Source organism: Schistocerca serialis, chromosome 1 (assembly GCF_023864345.2).
Source record: "Schistocerca serialis cubense isolate TAMUIC-IGC-003099 chromosome 1, iqSchSeri2.2, whole genome shotgun sequence".
In the NCBI taxonomy this organism is placed as follows: Eukaryota; Metazoa; Arthropoda; class Insecta; order Orthoptera; family Acrididae; genus Schistocerca; species Schistocerca serialis.
Window position 1 is genome coordinate 25,856,275 of NC_064638.1, and position 15,870 is coordinate 25,872,144.

The following is a 15,870-nucleotide window of genomic DNA, read 5'->3' on the forward strand; positions in this document are numbered from 1 at the left end:
ATATTGGGAAAATGAAACAGTCTGCAAAGAAGACAGCTTACAAAATTCCCTTCTGTCACATGCTGGAATACTGTTCAAATGTGGGAGACCCATACCAAAATATGACTAATAAGGGATGTTGAACCTATAAAAATTAGGGCAGAACAAATGGCAACAGGTTTATTTGACAAATGGAAGAGAGTTGTGGAAATGCTGGTAGACATTGACTAGACTATCCTGGAAAAGCCTGAGCTGGCAGACATTGACTAGACCATCCTGGAAAAGCCTGCTTACAAAGTTCCAACAATCTGTGTGAAATGAGGGATCTAGGAATATATGGCAGCCCCTTACGTGTTGCTCCCATAGGGACTGCAAAGGCAAGATTGGATTAATTACAGCACAAAAGTTGTTCTTCCTGCATTCTGTATGCAAATGAAAAGGGAAGAAATCCTAATGTGCAGTATGATCAGAAGTACCCTCTACCATGCACTTTACTCTTTGCAGATGTAGATGAAGACTGAAAACATTTATGTGTGACTCTTAATCAGGCTTCGACACGTAAGTGGCACTATCATAACAACATTTGACAGAGGAAGCCAGAAACATGGATGATTATCAGTGTTACAAGGTCACTCTCAGCTGTGAACAGTGAGTCCGGTACTCTGTGTGGCAGAACGTGCCTATCAAAAGACGTCAAAAAGGGACTGCGTGATATGTATAAGCTGGGTTTTTGTAGCCAAAACATATCAGGCAGTACGTATTCTCTCACACATTTGCTGACAGGTTGCTGCTAGTGTAGAAAGAACAAAACTGGTTATCAAGTCTAGCCACTTATTACATGAATAAGTACCAATCAATCACCTATTCTCTGGACCTACAAGATGCAGATGTAGTCTTTGAAAACTGGGATTTCCAGTCACCATTACCATCTGTGATTTGGGAAAAGTGCAAATCGTAGGTGACTCGTTCTACTGTCAGCTTTGTCATACATCTTGCACCGAGGGAGATCTATTTTGAGCAGCTACGAATGCCTTCAACCCTCCCCACTTTTAGTCATCTGTGTAGTAATCTTGTGGGCACTGGTACCTGTTTACTTTAAGCAACTTGTTTTACATATCACACAATTAATTTTTTGTGTTCCTTTATACTGACACTTAAAAACAAAAAATTTTTCTGAGTGATTTATATGTCTGCATTCTTTGCTTTTTTTCTGTACATTTATGTATTTCCTTCATTCGTCTATTAAGTGATCTGTCTGCATTGTCAAGGCACATACACCTCCCAACCATGACAGGGCCCACAGTTTGTAGAAGTGATAAAGTGACGGAGGCAATCCCATCAATTGTGTGAGTGAGACAAAACAGTACCCTAGAAAAGTTTGAAAAGAAGGCCAAATTATAAACCTTGAGAAGCTAGAACTAAACAGTGGCTGGCAGACCATCAATTGGCCACAGATAAGTCTGGTAAATGACAAGAAAGATCTAGAAATGTAATTGGTGGAGGAAGGCGGGGAAGGGGAGAGTTAATGTGATACGAGGAGAAACCTCACATTGCACTTTTGTCCGAAAAAAATTACTATGATTTACAAGACCTAAATCAAGTTTTACACTTTCAGAAATAATAGAAAGAAACTGCTTCTGAAAAAAGATAATAAATTGAGAAGAATACCAAAGAAGAGAAACAAAAAAAGGAGCTATATGTAAAGAAATAGATGAGACAAAGACAGAATATCAGATGAACTGGAATGTTAGGAAAGGAAAATAAATGCATCCACTCAGATTCATGGATGGATTGAGAGACAGAGAAAGAGAGAGAGAGAGAGAGAGTGAGAAGTTATATTGGAAAATAAGTAGTAGCTGGTAAGCCAGTAATGTGACTGTGTTGTTACATGTTTTTATACGTCACACACCAATCAGCTAAAAGTGATGGTTTGCCATTCCTCATCTCTCTCTTTGTTGTTTCCATTTTGAAACTTACGTAAATTGTTGTGGAACATGAGGAATAATTTTGGTGTACATGAACTGGTGTTAAGGAAAGACCACAACAGTTCTGTTTTACACTACTACTGCATAAACAATGGAAACTCCCATATTTCCCTGCTCCTCTCGTTTTTGCTCCTTTTTTCTCCACTTCCCTGTCCCACAACCTCCTGATGCTGTGCCTGTTGGCATTCTGGTCCCTGCACACTCTACCAGACATCATTTGTCTCTCTCCCCCCACCCACACACTACTATCCCTCCCCCTCCCTGCTCCCTCCAGATTGCTATTTGCTGTTCATGTGATAGTTGCATACCAGCCCAAGATGCTGGAGTTGGCAGTCGTGTGCATGAGATGTGCTCGCTTGTGTCTATGAATGGTGTGATTCACTCTTTTACTGATGAAGCCTATGGCCGAAAGTTTTATGTAAGTGCCTTTTAACTGTGCCTGTCTGCAATTTAACATGTCTTCTTTATGGTAAATCTATCTTTCCTACAACACTGATATTGTCTAACATTGGTTTTCAACATTCAGGGGAAAATCTTAATGAATGTGCTACTTTGTTTGATCACGAATAGCAAGGTTGTTGATTCAGACTCCTTTGTTTCATTCAGCAGTTATTCTAGTCTCTTCTGTTGCCATTCTTGTGTAAGGTTTTCCAAGATAAAGATGAAGAATATAGGGGAGAGCCAACCTCCCAGTCAGGTTCCTGTTCTGACAGCTGTCTCTGTCAGTCCTGCAGACCACCTCATAATTTGCAGCAAAGGGTATGACAGATACCTGCATCATTTCTCCTCTTTCCTGTTTTCTGTTCCATTTGCAGTTGGTAAGAATTATAAACTTCAATTTCTCTGATTTTCCCATTAGTTTATTTCTGGGGCATATGTGGGAAGAAGTAATATGATGCATGACTATTCTAGGAAGATACATTCTCCAAATTTCAATAATAATCCTCTTCACAAAGCAGCACATCTCTCATAGCATCTTTCACTGGAGTTCGACAAGCATCTCCGTGATGCTCTCGCACTTACTAAACTGAGCTGTGATGAAAGACACCACATTCCTTTGGATCTTCAATCCCATCTTTATTACTTCCATCTCGTAAGAATCCAAACTGATGACCAATACTCAAGAATATGTCAAATGACAGGTTTGTAAGCTAGATCTCTTGTGGGTGAATTTCATTTTCTAAGGATTCTCCCAAATAATGTTAGTCTGGCATTTGCTTTGTTTATAACTAGATATTTTATGCTTGTTACTATTGGAGGCCAATAGCAAAATCAAATAATAGTGCACAATATATTAAACTGATCTGATAAAGGAAGTCACTGTTCTGTAGAGGCTGTATTGAAACACAGCCTACCTTCAATTTATTTACGAGGACTGTGGATGCCAGTGTGAAGAGAACTACTGAAATTCATTTTTGTTGATGATCAGTTACTACATTCCGCACTGCCCCCCCCCCTTCCCCCCCCCCCTCCAAACCTCCCCTCCCCACTCCACCCCAGCTCTCAGGGAAAGGAAAAAATACAGTGTAGCTAGGTGTTTTTCTTTCAAGAAAATGATTTAAATGTTGGTAGTATACTGGTTTTTAATGGGGTCAGAACTGGAACTTTTTTAAAGCTACTTAAAAGTCGTCATTCATTTTCAATTCAAAAATATTAAAAATACTCCATATCTCCAGATCTAGCAAACCCCCCCCCCCCCTTTCTCCCCCAACAAACTATCATATGGGCACTCTTGCTCCACATCAAACTTTGATCCTTTGCATTTCACAGAATATTCTGCAGTTTGACCTTCCTACATACAAAGGATCATCTGCAAACGCCTTGATGTAGCTTCTGATATTATTGTGAACAGTAATGTTCTTACTGATACTCCCATATGGTACTTTTACACCTGCTCATGACATGCAGTGTTCTATCTGCTAGAAAGTGCAATGACAAAGATTGTCTGATAAACTGCAAGCTCATACTTTGTTCACTAGACAATACTGGGGAATGCCTTCCATGAGTTGAGGAAAACAGTATCACCCTGTATGCCACTGTCAGCTGCATTCTGAATTTCATGGAAGAGCAGAGTGAGCTGCAGTTTGTAGAATTAATACCAATTTCAAGAGAAGTGATTTTTCTGTCTCCGGAAAGGTTGTAACACACAAGTGTAAAACATGTTTGACAGACTGATGTCTGCAATACCGGCACACAGTTACATGCACTTACCAAATGACCTTCCTCGAAAACGAGAATGACCCATGTCTTTTTCCATCAGTTGAAATGCTTCCCAGCACCGGTTACCTATGATGTAGCTGCTGCTGGATGGATAGTAAATTCTTTTGCATAATTTATGCAATAACATAAATGTACAGGCAGCCAAAAACATTGAGATTGCTGTCCTCTGTTGAGTTAGTTTCTTGTCTGCAATCATTCATCTCAATGTATGTTTGTGGCAATGTAAAGGAGGAAAAGTTTTAGGAAATGTAATCAATATTCAATCTTCTCTGTCTTATCTTAATATGAGTCATTTAATATGAGTATGATCATTTAGTGACTATATCTGAGCAGTTTACTGATTTCATCTAGGATCAAAACTCAGCTTTCAGATTCATTGAATACTAATCATATTGCTCTCCTTACATTCATTCTGGCTTCACTGAGGAAGACTTAGTTTAAATTGATAAAACTTTCGTTGCTTTCACAAAAATTCTCTAACATGTCTGTTGAAGAATTGATGTTGAGTGCTCACATAATCTTCAATCTGTTACCTGTCACACTTCCTACACACAAATATTTTCCTACTTCTCCTAACATTCCTTTTAATGCATGTGGTCACAAATGCCCTACAAGCCTTACACCTCCAATTCTCTGCTATACATGAAGCCAGCTTCAGCAGCCAGAGACAGTGGTTTTATTTATGTGAGATGCATTTGCATGAATGTGTGTGTTTATGTTTTCCAATTCAGAAGAAGGCCTTTTTAGCGAAAAGCTTACTTCTTTAGCAGTCTTTTCACTGTGCCTGTCTATGACTCAGCTTCTACACTATATGGTGAGAAGCAGTCTATCCCTTTCATAATACGAGAGATGTTCAAAAAGTCCGTGCAAAGCCCAAGAGATGGCACTACCGGCATGTATCGAGGTCATGTTTAGTTAGTAGCATCTTTGGAAAGAATGCACATGAAGTTTCAGCCATATTGGTCTATTTCTTTGTGTCTGCATTCATGTGAATCAAGGAAGTTGGGTGAGTGTCAAAAAATAGACGAAAAAGAATTTTGTGTGGTGATTAAACATTACTTTATGAAAGGCAAAACGTCTCAGGAGACTAAAGAGAAACTTGATAAACATTATGGTGACTCTGCACCTTCGATCAGAACAGTTTATAAGTGGTTTGAAAATTTTCGGAGTGGCCATATGGGCACAAGTGATGCTGAACGTTCTGGACACCATGTGGAGGTTACGACTCCAGAAATCATTGCTAAAATCCATGATATGGTGATGGATGACAGAAGAGTTAAGGTGCGTGAGATTGCTAGTGTTGAGAGCATCTCGAATGAATGGGTACATAATATTTTGCATAAACATTTGCACATGAGGAAGCTATCTGCAAAATGGGTTCCCCGATGGCTCATGCTTGACCAAAAACGGAATCATGTGAAGTGTTGCAAGGATGGTTTGCAGCTGTTCAGGAAGAATCCAAAGGACTTTAAGTGTCGTTTCGTCACTGTGGATGAAACATGGATACATTACTATATTCCTGAGATTAACAGCAATCTAAACAATGGGTTAACAAGGGAGAATCTGTACCAAAAAAGGTGAAGACCATTCCTTCAGCCGAAAAGGTTATGGCGACTGTCTTTCGAGATTCGCAAGGGGTAATCCTCATCGACTATCTGAAAAAGGGTAAAACTATTACAGGTGCATATTATTCATCGTTACTGGACCATTTGAAAACTGAGCTGCAAGAAAAATGCCGGCAATTGGACTGCAAAAAAGTCCTTTCCATCACGACAATGGACCAGCACACACCTCAGCAGTTGTGGTCGCAAAATTAATGGAAATAGGATTCCAACTCATTTCACATCCCCCCTATTCTCCAGACTTGGCTCCCTCGGACTACTATTTGGGTCTCAATTTGCAGAAATGGCTGGTGGGACAAAGATTTTATTCAAACGAAGAGGTGATTACAGCAACCAATAGCAATTATTCCTATTATTTGGAAGGAATCAACAAATTTGAACAGCCTTGGACGAAGTGTATAAGGCCAAAAGGAGACTATGTTAAAAAACAAAAAAGGTTTACCCCAAACAAGTAAGTAGTTTTTATTTTTGCATGGACTTTTCAAATGCCACTCATATTGTAAGCAAAACAAGGGTAACAGAATGTAGTAGAATTAAATTAGGTCACACTTCCAAAATCTGATTAAATAAGGCATTAAAAGTAGTAATTTAATTTTGCAATTTGAGCTTCAAAATTACCATTGGTGGCCAAAGCTTACAGGACTGGCAATGGCAAGAAAAGCATTTCTGAAGAAGAGAAGTTTCTTAACATCAAATATACATTTAAGTGTCAGGAAGTCTTTCCTGAAGGTATTTTTCTGAAATGCAGCCTATTATAGAAGAGAAATGTGGATGATAAACAGTTCAGACAAGAAGAAAACAGAAGCTTCTGAAATGTGATGCTACAGAAGAATGCTGAATATTAGATGGGTACACCAAGTAACTAATGAGGAGGTATTGAACTGAACTGGAGAAAAAAGAAATTTTTGGCATAACTTGACTAACTGAAGGAACTGGTTGATAGCACCCACCGAGTGGGGAATTGTCAATTTGGTAATGGAAGTAAGTGTGTGGGTTAAAAGTTACGCAGGAGATCAAGAGACCAATACAGCAAGCAGGTTCAAATGGATGTAAGTTGCAGTAGTTATGCAGTGATGAATAGGCTTGCACAGGCTGTATTATTGCGGAGAGCTGCGCCAAATCAGTCTTTGGACTGAAGATATCAACAACAACAGCCACCTCCTGAACCCAAGTCCAGTGTATTACCACTGTTCAGTATTGCTCAGTCACGGGGACAGGTAATTATTTTGTGCCTTTCGATAAAATCCTTTTCAGTATTAGTCTGCATCATTTTGTAAAAAAAAAAGATAAAAAGGTAGTAATTGCAATTTTGTCAACTTGAGGAGGACCACTGCAAAAATAGCTGAAACGCAGTTTGGTTTACAGTTGCTTTTATAGTCAAGACAGTATAAGAAGATCCCTGACAGCTTGCAGCACTATTCACTATTGCCATCTCTCTATTCTAAGTGTTAATGGCCTCGGTCAAAAGTAGGCACCATCGACAGAGCTGTGACAACACGGATCCATTGCCACAGAGATGTTAACAAAATCATTTTACATAATTGTGGGGGGAGGAGGGGGGGAGGGAGAGGGTGAGAGAAAGCAGAACACAATCTGGAAGAGAAGGAGTGGTGCGTACAGAGAAGAGAGAAGGGAAAAGATACGATGAGGCAGTGGGAAACTAGTTAGTAAAGGTTTAGGCCAGGGGCACTGCAAGAGCACTGGATATGCTGGTGAGACACTTCCCACCTGAGTAGTTCAGAGAAACTTTTGCTGGCGAAGCGTATCCAAATCACTCATGTAGCGAAGCAGTTGTTGAAGTCATTAGTGCTGTGATGTGCAGCATTTATGACAACTGGATGGTCAAGTTTGCAGTTTGCCACAGCTTGGAAATGGCCATTCATTTGAGTAGACGGTTGGTTACTTGTCATGCTTGCACAGAATGCTGCACAGTAATTGCAGCATAGCTGGTATATAACATGATTGATTTCACACATGGCCTTTCCTATTACAGGGTAGGTAATGCCTGTAACTGGATTGTGGTATGAGGTGGTGGGTCAGTGTACGAGACAGGTCTTTCGCGTGGGTCGACCACAAGGAAATGACCCCTGGTGTGCTGGATTGAGAGCAGGATTGGAGTAGGAATGGACAAGGATATTTTGTATGTTTGGTGGTCATCAAAAGCTACTTTGGGTAATGTGGGTAGGACAGCCCTCATCTCAGGACATGACAAGAGGTAGTCAAAGCCACGGTGAAGGATGCGGATGGGGTCTCCGATGCCAGTGTGATCGGAGGAATATTTCTCGTTGGCTGGTCAACAGGTTTACTCGTGTCAAAGGAGTTATTGAGGGAGACCTGTTCGTGAAGAACTGTATAGGATACTGTCAGTCAGTAAAAGCTCTGGTAAGGTTACGGGCACATTTCTCACAACACCCGCTTTCCACTGCAAATGCGGTGGCTGTGGGTGGTGAGGCTGCAAGAAAGAGACTTTTTGAGATGAAATGGAGAGAACAGCAAAACCTATCGCTGCCACATCATGAAAATGACATCAATGAATCTGAACCAGACAATGATTTTAGGTGTTGATTGGATAGGATGGATTTCCCCAGGTGACCCAAAAAATGGTTTGGCATAGGATGGTGCCATATGAGTACCTGTGGCAGTACTGTAAATTTGTTTATAGTTGTAGCTTTCAAAACTTAAAAAACTGTGGGCCAGGTTGTGGTTGGCGACGAGACGGTGGGTTCAGTATGAGGGGAATGTTGGGAAAGGTTGTGTTCCATGGTGCCAAGGACATACGCATGGGGAATGTTGGTGTATACGGACATTACATAGACAGTGACCAACAAGGTGTATGGTGGTAATGTGACAGGAACAGTGGCAAGGTGGTAAAGAAAGTGAGAGGTGTCTTGAATGTAGCGTTGGGCAACCAGAGTTCATTCTGTGGGAGCATTGTACCCAGCCATAATGGGACAACCAGTAGGGAGACAAGTGGTGGGTTTGTGGAGTCTGGGGAGTACATAAAAGGTAAGAGTGCAGGGGTTGCTGGTGTAAGGAGAGAGACACATTCAGGTGTCAGGTTTTGGGATGGAAGTGTGGCCTTAAGGATACAGGGTACTTTTCCAGCTCAATATTATGTAGAAACAACACCTATTTCTTTCAGGCACTGTTTATAATGTATATGTTTTACAGATTTTTTGTTGATATCAGCATACTTTCTAAACAGATTAGAAGTATTTTGAATATTTTTGAACCTGCTTAGGGTTATTAGAAAAATTACAAAGAAATTGATGCATTTTTTTCCAAAATGCTTCCTCAAATTGAGGTACCATTTCATCCAATGTTATACATTTGAAGGAGACCTAATTTTTACCAGATATGCATGACTAATGTGCTAGACCTAATAATTTCACTTATTATGTATATTACAAGGATAAAAAAAATATTACAGCTTACATTTTAACTTTTATAATTTTTTCCTAATAAAAATGTTATTTTTTTCTATAATTTAGTTGATTCTGCAATAAAGTGTAGGTCTACTACAAAAGTATGGACTATTGTAAGTTACAGAAAAAAATAAAAAATAAATAAAATTTAGGAAAAATTTGTACCTGAATTCTGAAAAATACAACTTGCAGTAAATTGCAAATGAAGATACGAGTTCAATTAAACTGTGCCTCAGAACATTCCTGAAGCATAGCCTTCATCCTGCACCATTTCTTCATCTTCAAGCTTCCTCTTGGCATTCCTTTTAGCACTTCTTACTTCTTTGGTAACTTGAAGAGTGAATCTTTCAGCTTCATGCACCCATTGTCTGTCACACGCAAGCAATTGATCTTCCATATTAAAGCTACATTTTATGCCTAAATTTATCAGGACTTCCAACCTTCCTATCACTCCATCACTGAAACATATCACTGCATCTAGTACACCAGCTTTTATTTAGTCCTACAAAAACATTATTGGATAATGGTTGAAACTTTCATTTGTATTCTGAGTGCCCCCATGAAGACATTTAATAAGCAAAACAGGGTCACTCAAGTCTCTAAAAATTGGTTTTATTTCATTCATAACAGGCTCAGGAAAAGAATGTTTTTGATGGTATATTGGCCACTTTCTTTTGCTTTTTGGTAACCACACCAAGAATCTGCTCCTTTAGGGCAATGTCCATGAACATGGTGGTCATCTGTGGACAACTTATGAAAGTAGGTGGCCCATACAGCTTTCTTATTGCTGTAACACTATTCAGAAGTGCAGTTCATCTAACGGCCAGTCCATAATAACTCTGAAGAAGGTCTATTTCAGTTTCTGTCAATCTGCCTTGGCCAGACAGAGATTTTCCATCAGATAGTAACTTTCCTTTAATTTCTCTTCGTAGCTTCCTCAATCTAGCACCAATCCTCTTTTGTACATGTCCACAACACTCCAGTTTTGTTACCAAGATATCACCATAAAAATTGAACTCATTAATTTTATTGAACGCTTTAGAGTCCCCATCGCCTAGGTACTTCGTATATCTAATGTTATAAACGGGCACCGACCTCTGAAATATTTTTAGAGCTCCATCACACTCCATACCTCCAATGTAACCATCATAATTCTTAGAACACTGATGTTCAATGTGTCCTTCAGTGTTACCATGGCAGGTGTGGCAGTACTTAGATAAGCACTCAACATCAACAACTTTTTCATACTCCAGAGAAGTAGCACATACAACACCATTCATGGAACTATGTCTTCAACGTTGCCATGTCCCATCAAGTGCAATAGCAATGTCCCTGGTTCCACTAATATTTACAGTTTCTTCTACTGCATGTTTCATATATGCCTTAGACACAACTGTCAAGGCACCTAAAAGTATTTTTATGTACTTGCTAAACCTTCTGGGAGGAGGAGAAAGGCCCATCAAACCACAAAATGTTTGAGGAGCCTTTTTTTTTCTTTTTCCTATTGCACACATTGCATACACTAACTTCAAATTCACATCATATGAATTATGCACAATATTCAAAGTCATTTTTGAGGTAGATTTATTGCAGGATCTACGCAGAACAACTAATTTTGACACTAAACCCTTCCTGCTACTTTGTTGTTCACTCATTTCCAGACAGCCTACACCATCACATTGTTTACATTTCGCCACTTCCTTTATCAAACAAGATAATATGCCTACATCAACAACAACAAACGGCGTCATTGTTAACACAAGAATTTGAATCACCAGGAGGCGTGCCATGTTGGAGATTCTTCCCTGAAGAACTGATACATAGGTTCATTTCAACAGTGTGGCTTGCTTTGTTTGTAAACTGGTTACCATGGAATTTGCTTTAATTGAATTTCTTGATACATAGCACAGTTCGTATTTATTGCACACTAAAGGATATGTACTTCCACAAATATATGTAGCACTTGGGCAACAAACATTCAGTAACATATGAACAATCTGCTTCAGTGAAACAAAAGTAAATGCCAGCAAAGATAATCATTTACAGACACTAGAAACCTGCACTGTTACTACCATATACAATGTATCATACGCATATTCTCCGGAAACAGAAAGTTCACAGTTCTTTTTGATATAATACTGGTTTCTGTAACAGAAATGAAGGGGGCGTGGTGGCTTACACGACCATAACTTTAAAATTTGGTGGTAATAGGGCATTTTTCATTTGAAATCGTATAATGTATATATCAATGTAACCAAGAAAGACTATAGAATTTAGTAAAGTCATAAAAAATTTTTAGTTTTTACATGGAATGGACATGGAGAGTTGCAGTCAGATGAATATGTATTCTACTACTCAGGAGGAGAAGTAAAAGGAATTAATGGAGTAGGAATGATTATGACAAAGGAATTGGCTAAATGTGTGGAATATGTAGACTATGCAAATGACCGGGTTATTGGTGTAAGGCTGAAAGGAGCACAAAAAGATTTACTGATTGTCCAAGTGTATATGCCAACTTCAGAACATGATGACCAAATTGTAGAGGAAACGTACAATGTAATAGAGAGAATAATGGATGAAAATAAAAAATGCTGCAAAATAGTAATGGGAGACTGGAACGCCATTGTGGGAGAAGGGAAAGAGGGAAACATAGTAGGCAGTCATGGTCTTGGAAAGAGAAATGACAGAGGTGAATGGTTAATTGACTTCTGCAGGGAAAGGCAGCTGATAGCGGCAAACACATGGTTCAAGAACCATAAGAGGAGGCTCTACACTTGGAAATCACCAGGGGATAAATACAGAAACCAAATCGATTTTATACTGGTAGAAGAAAGATACAGGAATGGAATCAACAAGGTGCACACATTACCAGGTGCAGATGTTACTAGTGACCACAACTTACTTATGGCAGAAATAAAAATAAGGATGAAAAAACTGAAAAAGGCGACAATGGTGAAGAAGTGGGATTTAGAGAATATAAGGTCCAACAAAGAACAAATTACAGAAATGCTGCCCCGGACTTTCTAAACACATTACGAGACAAAGAAGCACCTGATAATGCCAATGAGTACTGGAATATGCTGAAAGAAGGAATCATTAAAGCAGGACAGCAAAATATAGGATATGTAAAAGGGAAAAGGTCAAAAAAAAAACCATGGGTCACACAAGAAATGATTTCCAAGATGGAGGAGAGAAGAAAATTGAAAAACAAGAACATTGAAGATGCAAGAAAGATGTACCGAAGGTTAAATAACGAACTGCAAAGAGAAACAGAGCAGGCTAGGAAAAAATGGCTAAAAGAGGAATGTGATGAAATTGAAGAACTGGACAGGAAGGGAAGATACGACTTACTATGCAACAGAGTAAAGACTATGACATGGGAACAAAACAGAGCAGGAAGTGCTACTATGGAAATTTTGAGTAAAGACGAAGAGGTAGTGTACAAAAATCGTGACGATGTCCTCCAGAGATGGGAAGAATATATAAAAGAGCTATATGACACAAATAGCAAACCAGAAACTCTGGAACTTGAATCACACAACAGTGTAAGTGATGAAGAGAAAGGACCGACCATCATAATGGAAGAAGTAAAGTCTGCCATTGCTGCAATGAAAAATAGCAAAGCAGTAGGTACAGATACAATACCGGGAGAAATACTAAAATGCTTGAACCACAATGGAATAAGAGAAATATTGAGGTTATGTAATAAAATATATGACAGTGGTGAATGGCCTGAGGACTTTTTGACAACAGTAATGATTCTATTACCGAAAAAACAAGGAACCAAGAAATGCAGTGAGCACAGGACAATCAGCCTCATTTCACATGCAGCCAAAGTGATGTTAAGAATAATTAATAAAAGACCTGAAAAAGTAATAGAGGAGAATCGCGGCAAGGAGCAGTTTGGCTTTAGATGGAATACGGGCACCAGAGATGCAATAGGGCTGCTACAAATCTTGGGAGAAAGGTTTATTGAAAAAGGAAGAGACCTATATATGTGCTTCATCGATTTAGAAAAGGCATTTGACAATGTGGTTTGGGACAAGCTGGCGACTATTATGAGGGAAAAGAGAGTGGACCGGAAAACCAGAAGACTTATAAACTCATTATACCTTAATCAAAAAGTTTCAGTTAAAGTGAGAGGAGAAAGTACAAACTGGATCAGACTAGGGAAAGGAGGAAGACAAGGATGCTGTTTATCACCTACTCTTTTCAACCTGTACTTGGACAATATGATTGACCAATGCTCATTAGATGACAAAGGAGTAGAAATTGGAGGAAGAAGAGTAGGGTGCTTGAGATTTGCTGATGACATGGTCCTTCTAGCCACAGGAGAAAAAGAGTTACAGGATTTGGTGGACACCATTGCAACTAACGGAAAAAAATATGGAATGAAAATTAACACAAATAAAACAAAAGTATTGGCAATAGGAGGAAATAAGTAAATAAAAATTGTGCTGAATGGAGAAACACTAGAACAGGTGCAAAATTTTAAGTATCTTGGAAGCAGAATAGACACCGACTGGAAGTGCACCACAGAAATTAAAACAAGGATAGCAATGGCAAAAGAGGTGTTTTATAAGAAAAGGAGAATCTTCTGCAGCGGTCTGGACAGAGAACTCAGAAAGAGACTCATAAAATGTCTTGTATGGAGTGTTCTTCTATATGGCGCTGAAACATGGACTATGAGGAAAAAAGACAGAGAAAGGCTGGAGGCTTTTGAGATCTGGACATGGCGGAAGATGGAAAGAATAAGTTGGATGGACAGAGTAAAAAATGAAGAGGTACTGAGAAGAGTGGGAGAGAAAAGACAGTTACTAGATGTAATAAAGAGAAGAAAAAGAAATTGGATTGGGCATATATTAAGAAAGAATGACGGACTGATAAAAACAGTTTTAGAAGGTTATGTAGAAGGGAAAAGGAAGCGTGGAAGGAAGAGATTCCAGATACTGGATGACATGATGGACGGTACAACATACAGCAGCCTTAAGAAGGAAGCAATGGATCGCAGAAAATGGAGAGGCAAAGGACCCGCTAATATAGCAGATAACTGATGATGATGACACCATCTATAAGTACACTGCTGGAGGTCCTGTTGAACTTCTGGACAGGATTGTGACTGTAAGGTATGTATGGAGAGGTGTCAGAAAATTGTCAGAGACCCTCAGCCACACAGTAACTAAGAAACATGAGCAATGTCGTGGAGTCTTTGTTCATGGGAAGAATGGTAAGATCTGGAATGGTCTTTGAATTATGAACAGCTGTGTGTTCCATAGGATGGATGTTGGACTCATTGGGGAGGGAATTTTGGAAAGGAAGGTGAAGCCATGTTGGAAGTTAGGAATTCCTGAAATTCAGATTGATATACTAATGGAAGCTTTCAGACTTTTATCAACTGTGAATTGTCTCAAAACATTCTGTGACTGTCTGCAAATTATGAAACTTTCAGCAAATGAAGACATCAATAATTAGTAATTGGCAAATGGACGGTCAGTAGCATTGGGTCTTCCAGGCCTATTCGCATGGAGTTTAGATTTTGAGGTGCAATGAAACTCTAATGTTAACATCAAACAAAGAACACAATGATTTCTACGTCAATGTACTTCAGCCACAGTTGTAAGGCCTCACTCGCTGTGGCTCAACATGTTTGGATCTGTAAAGAACACAGAAGTTGTGAACACATCACTTTTCGCCATTTATAAAACTGAATAAATGTCCCATTGAAAAATGATTCAGTTTGAATTAAGTAATCACAAGGGGATACACTTCTTAAAAATTTCATTTAATGGCTACAGCTTTTCATTCTCTCAACCAAACATGCGTATCTTTGTTTCCCACACCTCGCTTCCACCCTTATCATTGTGATATTATGAACTGTATGCTTTGGTATAAAAAGGTACAAATTAAGGGTATAAACATCTTCAACTTTTATAGTCCTGTCTTCCTCAGTTGCGTGTAATATTACGGTATATTAATAATTTTTACTTATGGACCGTCTGACAGCAACTGAATAAAACACAATTTTAGTGCCATACGTGTTTCGCCTTTATTTTCTGCAAACATTGCTTTAAAACAAGCGTTCAGTGCGTAGTGTTGTGGAATGGGGAAAAAACCGCAAATTGGCATTCATAAGAAGAAGAACAACACCAAAAATGCAACAGGAGCGTAATATGTAGGAAATTGTCCACGCAACCTGCCACTGATGATGCCTTGCAGAAAATAAAGGCGAAACGCATATGGCACTAAAATTGTGTTTTATTCAGTTGCTGTCAGAGGGTCCATAAGTAAAAATTATTAATATACCATAAGGGTATAAACTCTGCAGTTTTTCACAAATGTATGAGAAACACTTTTTTATAAATATAAGGTGGAAACACTGTTGCCCTCACTAATATAGCAGTATCAGCGCAATACATGTTCAAAAAGGACATTATTTGAAAGCTAAGCTACAAGTTCAAAAGCTGGCTATTGTATATGCACACTGCTCAGAGCCTCAACTATAAGATGAATGGTTATTTTTATTTTTTTCCCATTGTGTGTATTCCACTCAGCACTTTAGAGTACCATATTAATTTCCATAAAAAATTTACTTCTCTTGCTTAATATTCAGTTTCAGATTTGCACTTTTAATACAGAAAG

General features: G+C 38.9%; 1 protein-coding gene across 8 annotated transcripts in view; it reads right to left on the reverse strand.

Annotated features, from left to right (window-relative positions):
* Positions 1-15,870, reverse strand: part of LOC126460875 (putative FERM domain-containing protein FRMD8P1) — a 330,902-nt gene that overhangs the window by 96,760 nt on the left and 218,272 nt on the right. The gene's annotated exons all lie outside the window — the stretch shown is intronic.